This window comes from Eucyclogobius newberryi, unplaced genomic scaffold (assembly GCF_026437365.1).
Source record: "Eucyclogobius newberryi isolate DKJ021-1_F unplaced genomic scaffold, fEucNew1.0.hap1 SCAF_7, whole genome shotgun sequence".
In the NCBI taxonomy this organism is placed as follows: domain Eukaryota; kingdom Metazoa; phylum Chordata; class Actinopteri; order Gobiiformes; family Gobiidae; genus Eucyclogobius; species Eucyclogobius newberryi.
The window spans coordinates 27,478,739-27,487,272 of NW_027316389.1; the positions used below are offsets into that span (position 1 = coordinate 27,478,739).

The window sequence follows — 8,534 nt, forward strand, 5'->3', positions numbered from 1 at the left end:
ACAGTAAAAAATGCGGTAAATGCATTTTTTCAGTGGCTGCCAACACAACAACATATGCTTTATATCGTCCAGCGACCGGGCATCACAGGCATGACGTCATCATACGTGTTTTGGTCATTCAGGGATCATGGCAACTGTACAGGATATGGCCGTGGATTACGCAGTCACTCGATTCTTGCCATTGCACAGCTTCTAGTTTCTTGCTGTTGTTATTGTTACAGTTGCAAACGTCATCTTATTATAAACACGAATGGACAGTAAAAGTAGCCTAAAAAGAAACGTGACTATCATCTATATTATTATTATTATTATTATTAATTTTTTAAACCCAAAACTAAAGCCTAAAAAAGGGGGGAAATAGACCTATTATTTGTTAATATATTTATTTATTTTACCTAACATGTAAAAAAATGAAAAATTCTGGTCTTTTAATTAGACCTGGCCTGGAATAAGACATTTTTATTTTTATTTCAGTCATTCCACTACAATCAACATTTTCAACAGAATTGTTTCATGATGCACAAGTCTGGTTTTTCCTTGACTTACTTAGCCCACTTCCACATAATTCTGTTAGACGTGATCCTGGATAGAGGTCAAGACCTATTTACTTAACACCTACATACACAGTGCTTTAATCCTATTTCTCTCACAACTTGCTGGTATGGTTGGCTTGCATGTTCTGTTTTTGCCCCCGTTTTTTCTGAGTACAGGAAAAATAACATTATCATCCACAAACCTTTTAATGTTGAAATATGCAGTGATGAAACAAAAATACACACTCAGTACACTTTACTGCATTTACCAGAGTATGGCTAATCCATGGAGCTTTTGGCCGAATGATTAAATGATCAAAAGTTAACACATTTGTCAGTAAACATGAACATAGTTTGTGGCAAGGAATCAGATAGTGTATGAGGTATAAACAGAAAACACAGAAGATGTGTCTATCAAACTATTAGAGAAAGAAAATACACTTCTTCAAATGTCTAAATTTAAAAAAGGAAAACGCTAACAATTCTAATATGGTTTTGAGGATATAGTCACGAGAAGCATTTGGTCAGATCTTCTATATCAACAGAAAAAAGCAGATAAAATGATGTGCCACATTACACATGCTAAGATAAAAAGAAAGAGAGCAATACTGCCATGTAGTGGTCGCGGCAAGGTAGAAAGACGTCACATAAAAACACAAAAACAACCCAAAAAAACATTACAGAGAAGTAATCATACGGATTATTGATTCAAAAGCAAGTAAAATTTTAGATTACATATTAGTAATTTATGTTTTATCCCTGTTTGACTTTATTTCTCCTAAAAACCCTTCTCCACACAGACTTCCCCACATAGACACATGTGCATATGAACAACAGACAAACAGAGAGCAGAGCACTGATGACGTCCAGAGAGTTGTAAACGAACCAGGACAGTGTGTGGGAATGGGACTTGAGGTGAGGCGCTCCTCTGTGTCTGATCACAAACTCGATCCAAAAAACTGCCTGGTCCATGGGGCTCAGAGGCTGGTCTTTGTGGAGCCTGGACAGCCTCCTCGTGTTCTCTGTGTAGGATGCGTCACTCAGGACAGTCTTTAGGGCGTCTCCCATCACCTGTCTGTCCAACGCTGCAATGTCCAGCACCACTGCTCCGCCCTTGGCTCTGATTCGTGACAGGTTCTCAGGCTGGTCAAAGAATATAGGGATGCCTACGAGGGGGACTCCATGGTAAATGGCCTCCTGAACTCCATTGGTGCCTCCATGAGTCACAAACGCTCTGGTTTTGGGATGTCCTAACAGGTCGTTCTGTGGGAACCACTTGACCAATAGAGTGTTGTTGCCTAGATTGGCCGGCCTCTGGCCCAAATACCTCCATATGACCTTCTGGGGCAGATGGGCGAAGGCTGCAGCGATCTCCTCAGTGACTTGTGGAGGGAGCTTGGACACTAACGTCCCCAGACTCATCAGTACGACACCGTGATCCCCCGAGCTCTGCACAAACTCCTCCAGGTCATCAGGGAGCGCTTTAGGAGGCTTGCACTGAAAACCACTCATATACACCACATTGGGCATCGTGGGACGAGGGTATTCAAAAATAAAATCATTTCTCATCAGCCAAATATCAGCATCTGAGAAGAATGCATAGTAATCTACATCAGGCCCAAAGTACTTTCTCAATATTGGTTTGTACACAGGCTCAGAGATAATTGACATTGTATAGGTTCCGAGGACAAAACTTAAGCAGTTTTTTACTCTTTGAAGAAAGGTCATTTTGTCAGTCAACTCTGTGGCAGTGAAGGGCACATAGGACAGAGGTGATGGTGCAATATTGAAGTGAGCTTCACCCTGAATAGTCCACCTGACATTATAAACCAAAGGAAGTTTTAGGTGTTTAGCCAGAAATGTCCCTCCTGCATGACCAGGGTCTGTCAAAAACAAGTCATACTGGGCGTCTCTGAGGTCCTGGATCAAGTCTTTGTCTTCAAGGATCTTAACAATGAGATCCCCAACCTGCTGATGGAATTGTGTGAACTGATCCACCATTAAGGACCGCATTTGAATATTAGCCCACATACGAGACCATAAAGATTTAGGATCGGTTTGTAGCCTTATCTCCAACTGTTTAGACACAAAAACATCAAAACTTTCCTCAAAGCTGGTGGTGGGCACATTGATGCACGTGTAGAAAGGCGAGTTCTCTTTTATGTACCAGCTTGGCGACATCCGCAGCACTACAATCTCATGACCTCTGGCGTGCAATACTTCTATGATTTTCAGCATGTTTATCCAGTGGCTGCCTTCCACCGGGAACACCAGGATCTTACCTCCTGATGACTGGGACAGGTGCAGCAGCAGCAGCAGAGATAATGGGATGAAAAAAGTCTTCATGTTGATACTGTTCTCAATTACCTTTAAACAAAAAATACAAATGATGTCATATAATCTTTGTTACAGACAAAGTAGGACATATGGGTGTATTTCCCACTTTGTTTCAACCTGAATGTATTATGACAATAGAGATAATTATTTTTGGACACTTCGAGGACTAAATTGGACTAAAACAGTTAAAAAAGAAAACAGCAACAACAATAAACAGAACAACAATATAGTAAAATATGACAAAATCATGGTCTCAACCCAGGTCTAAATCATGGTCTTAACCCATCATTTAGCAACTTATCTTATCATCTTAAAAAACTTCACAAGACTCTCCCAGACAGTTGTTTGTGTCTTGGTGCAGTATCAGATTGAAATATTGGTTGAATCTAAAACATGTTCCAGACTCATGGTTCAAAATCAGATACAGGCCCTAAACGTGGCATTGACCCAGTCTAAATCATAGTCTTAACCAAGGTCTAAAGTCTCCTCCCAGGTCTAACTCATGGTCTTATCTTAGGTCTGCAGGGTTCTGGAGTCTCATCTAGGTCCAAGACACAGGCTTGAAATAGTCTAGTGTTTACGGTATTTGTTACTGTACTCACTTCTTTGTAGTTGTAGTTGTTGTTCTTTTTGCTTTGACAGTCTCAAATTAATTAAAACTTAAGAACAGAATGATTTTTTTAAACGTCCTATCATGCAATAAATCTACAGTAAAGTTGGAAAATATGTGTTACTGTGCCTAATGTAGAGGTCATGATGAAACATTTTAAGAACACAATTTGATGATGCTCTTTCTCTCTCTTTTTCTCTCGCCATAAAAAGCACCACCACCACCAACACCACAACAACAACAACAACAATTTGATGATGCATATTCACAAACATTGACACCATGAGAAAAAAAGTTAAATCCTTATTTAACTTTCATGCAGAGTAGGAAAAAAGTACATTTATTTACTCTTTTAGGAGTAAAAACATTGCTTGTAAAATTGCCTTATATTTCTTGTTTTAAAAAAATCTTATGTGACAATGATTCACCTTGAGATCCAGACTCAAAGTATAGAATCCCTTGTCATGAATGACTTTTCCCGCCTTTGGCTTTTACCCCATTAAATGACTTACATAACTGTGCTTTGACTAAGGCAAACACCAGGGCAGCCACAAATCAATCTGCCTTATCTGACCCATGCACACACTTTCATTCTATGTAGGTAGTGAAACCACACCTCCTCTTATGTTAAGTGAGTTTTTGAAAAGCTGAATGCATCTGCAATTCAAATGCTTTCTGAATGTAAACTCTATTGGATCCCAGTTGTTGTGCTCTTTTGGATTAGTCCTCATTTAAAACTTGTAGAGTGGTTGTAGTTCTATTGTATAACTTATCATTGCCAAGTTTAGACCTGGTAGTCTTTTTTGACCTGGTTTAGATCTGGGAGTCCTTTTCTGGCCTAGTTTAGCCAAATATATTTTTTGTGTGTAAAATGTTCGAGAGCCACTGATTTAAATGACAGAAGAAGACGCTAACAATCTTAAGTGTAACTTAACAAAGTTTGAGAAAGAAAAATCTACTGTGTAGCTTTTTGCATTTTATATTGGTTCAGCTGGACTAAACACATTTACAATTAACTTCCCTCACTATAAAAAAACAACTGTAAGTTGGCCATATAATTGATCTCTGAAGTATTTTTAATAAAACATAGACCAGATGCATAAAAGTAACACTGTATTAAGTTATGCAATAACGTCTTACCCTAATCGCCAGTTCAGCTCAAACTCCAGCTTCAGTGGTAAAATGTCTCGTTATTTCTCTTCCCCAGATTTTAAAATATGGACTGCAGTTTTGAGGTTCAGTGTCCCCTACTTCAGGTGTCCTCCAGTACTTCACTATCCACTACTACTATAATAGATCCATGTCCACTGCTGGAGACGTCCGTCCTGGACTTTGGATGCAATAAACAACTGTCGCCATCTAGTGTTTAGTAAGAATCAATGCAGGCAAAGAGCCTCCTTACATAGGTGTGTATACCTGCATATCATGTTTACTACACCTTTGGCAGGTTAGTTTAGCCCCCATACAAGAAACCCTGGAGACGCCGTTAGACGCCGTTGCAGGGCAATATCGTGAAAAGGGCCTATGTGTCTGTACAAAATGGCTTAAAAATAGTAAAAGCTTTAAAAAAATGATATTAAGGGCTGAGCCTCATAGACCAAAGGTGGAAGTAATTGTCTAAAGCCCTAAAGCCCTGTTGAAGAATAATTTTTACCTGTAATGTAATGTAATTTGTTGACAGTCCCTAAACATACAAAATAATTTCCTGATTCTCCAGTATTTGTATGTTATTTTATTATTTACGATATATTTGTTTTCACTTCACTTTCATGTCAAGTCATTTGTTGATGGTCCATAAAGAGTACCGGAATGTCAAATATCATATATAATATTCAATATCTAACCAACTTCCCCACGGTGAAACATGTTCCATCCTCATGATTCTCCTCAGATTCTCTGTGCCTATTGTACCAAATGCCTATCTTTGCGTTGGGAAAAGCATAGGCTGAGATTTATCAAGAAAAGGACAGACTGCAGTATAACCCCCAACCCCACCTTAAAGTCCCAAAGTTAACACTTGCAATATTACCCCCAAAGTGGAATTATTCTAGGTCTACAAATCCAGGACTGGAACAGGATCCATCCAAGTGTGAACATTTTTTACAGTCAAAAGGTTCAAAATTATTTCGTTTCAGGATATAAAAAATAAAAGAACAGATATTATGAAGAGGAAGTTGAATCCTGAGTCCAGTATCGTCCAGTCGTCCAGATCCAAGGAAGTAAAACAAAACTCTTCCCTCAACACAAGCAAGAGCTCCTGCTCTAGCTCTGGTCATCTTGTACTACTGTTCAAATTTGTCCCTCTTTTCTCTTGTTTTACAATAGGAAGGATTTATGTATTGGAAACATCTCTAAGAGCCTCCAAACTCTGACAAAAGTGAACATCTTCAGGTATTTGAATATTGAACCATCTATAAACGTTGCTTAATTCACACAAACATGTTGCTGTGTATTTCAGAAGCCAAGTCAAGTTTACCTCAGCTGAAGTCAGAAGATCTCAACCAGTTGCCTCACGAAGTTTTGATATTTAACTGGGAAATAAAGTTAATTTCTGAGCCAAATGTGGCCATCAATATATTCTCATGTTAGGTTTGGATCAAGTTTATTAAAGACTTTTTCTGTTTGTTTGGGAAGGATCCTAAAGATGTTATTAAAGCCAGAGGAGCAAAATCTACAAGAACAAGCAGAGCCCAAACAGAGAGAGAGCAGAGTTTGGACCAAACCTTTACACGCTTTTTCTTCTGTTTCAAGACTTGAATGTGTTCTTTCTCTCATGAAGACGAGGCCGTGTAGAAGAAGACGAGGCAAAGTCAAGAAGAAATGAGTCTTGAGAAGATTAAAGAACAGCAGCTGGATCTGGATCCTACTCACACTGGAAATGTGCAGAAAAAAGTCCAAAGGGTCAATAAATATCAACAAACAAAATGTTTATATTGAATTCTTATTTATTTTTTGTAAGAATGATCCTTCAATGCTGCTGAGGCTCCTCCTACACAGGCAAAAATGTGAAATGAACATGCAGAACACATTAACATTATATAGTGTACAGTAAATGAATGCAATCAGATGATTGTTTACTAAAACAGCTTTTTAGCTGAGTTTTAGCTTTAGTCGTGGGAGAAAAAATGGCTCTGAGAGTTAATCTGAAAGTTCAAATTATTTCATTCAGATTTTATGAGTCAAATGTTGGAATTTTGTTATGGAAACTGTTTTTTTAATTTGACTTCATCTTTATTAATATATTTGTGATAGTTCAATACTGGGAATTGGACTCAAGTGGTTAGGCAGACTATCCACATTCTAGTCCACTTAAAAACACCTGCTCTCAAATGTTGGGAAGAAAATGTATATATTGTTAAATTTAAGATTTACAGTTTATGTGTATCAGAGCGTTCAATTTGATGGATTATTTTTCAATTGGACTTTTTTAGCATCGTAATACCATGACACCATACTTTCCCCTTGCTATAGGCACACAGGTCTGTTTGGCTCAATTGTTATGAGACAATAAAGTTTTATATTTACTGTAATTTATTAAACAAAATGCATTAGAAGCCCATTTCGAAGACTTGCAGAAGTTCCCTTGATGCGTCCAGTTTAGAGAGTCATTAATGTCCATTGTCCTATGTCCCAGTTTACTTGAGATTACTATAGGAACATCAAAACTGTCACTTTCACGGTGTCACCTCCCCAATGACCCTGGGGAGGAGTCTAGAGAGTTCTTTACTTCATGGGGCACAGTCATGAGGGTGTTTACATAACAGACTGAGGGGTTGGGCCTGGGAGAGGTTGGATTATCCTGAATCTCACTGCTTGATCGGCCCAAACATGTAAAATATAGCCTTTGTTTAGTAAATTAAGTTTTGCAAATCTGTAAAACATGATAAGAGGAATGACAATGCAGGATATCATGATTACAAATAATAATTCAAAGTAAGAATGAATGTTTAGAAGTAAAGCAGGCCTTTTGTCCTCTAAACAATAATACTTACCTGTAGGCCTCAAGGGTCATATCTCTATTTCAAACTGGAATGTCAACCTCAAATTATAGTTTTATCATAGTTAACCCTCGCACTGCCACACTACCATTGTGACTTCCTTCAGTCAGTGCTGCAACTGAGAGTGCACCTGCAAAGCACTTGTACATAAGTATTCACAGCCGTTGCTCAATACTTTGTTGAAGCACCTTTGGCACTAATTACAGCCTCAAGTCTTTTTGAGTATAACACTATAATATTGGCACCTATTCATGGGCAGTGTCTCACGTTCTTCTTTGCAGAACCTCCCAAACCCCCTTGGTTTGTGTTCTGACATCACTGTTAAATGTGAGACTTTATGTAGACAGATGTGGAAAAACGATACATTTGAGATACATTTCTAGTGTTTTGGCAAACATTGTGAATACTTATGTACAAGTGCTTTTTTTGTTGTTGCTTTTTTTCTAATAATACATTTTCAAATAATTCTAACAACCTTCTTTTAGGTTGTCATTATGGGGTATTGTTTGTAGTATTTTGAGGCAAATAATTAATTTAATACATTTCGGAACAAGGTTGTAAAGGAATGTGGAAAAAGTTAAGTGCTATGAATACTTCAAGCTGTAATGTAATGTGCTGAGTTTAAAATGTTCTCTTTTGACATTCAATTAAAACAAATACAACTGTAGTAAACAAATCGTATAGGATTATAATCGGATTATAATAGCACAATTTATACCATCAATTTTAGGATTTTTCAGTCTTATAATTTATTTTTCTTAAACTTTAATATAACTTTATCAACAGTATCATAAGTCCTATTGTCCTGTTCATATGTGCTTTTATTGTTCTAGATTCAAAGAACTTTATTCACCTTCTGTGCAAATTGAGTTCATCCCATGTGCTTGTGACAAAAACCATAGACACAGCTTTTGACCTTCTCAAAGATCTGCAAGGTGTAATGAGTTGGCATATTTTCCAAAAGCCATATAGTAATAAAGGGTTTAAAAATGTTTGGACATAGTGTTTTCAGATGCCAATTTAGAGCCATACGAGCTCTTCTTTAATTTTGTATTC

The 8,534-nt window shown here is 37.6% G+C and overlaps 1 pseudogene; it reads right to left on the reverse strand.

The window, feature by feature from the left end:
- Window positions 1-1,160: 1,160 nt before the first annotated feature.
- Window positions 1,161-4,760, reverse strand: LOC140348537 (UDP-glucuronosyltransferase 2B31 pseudogene; annotated as a pseudogene).
- Between the last annotated feature and the right edge of the window lie 3,774 nt (window positions 4,761-8,534).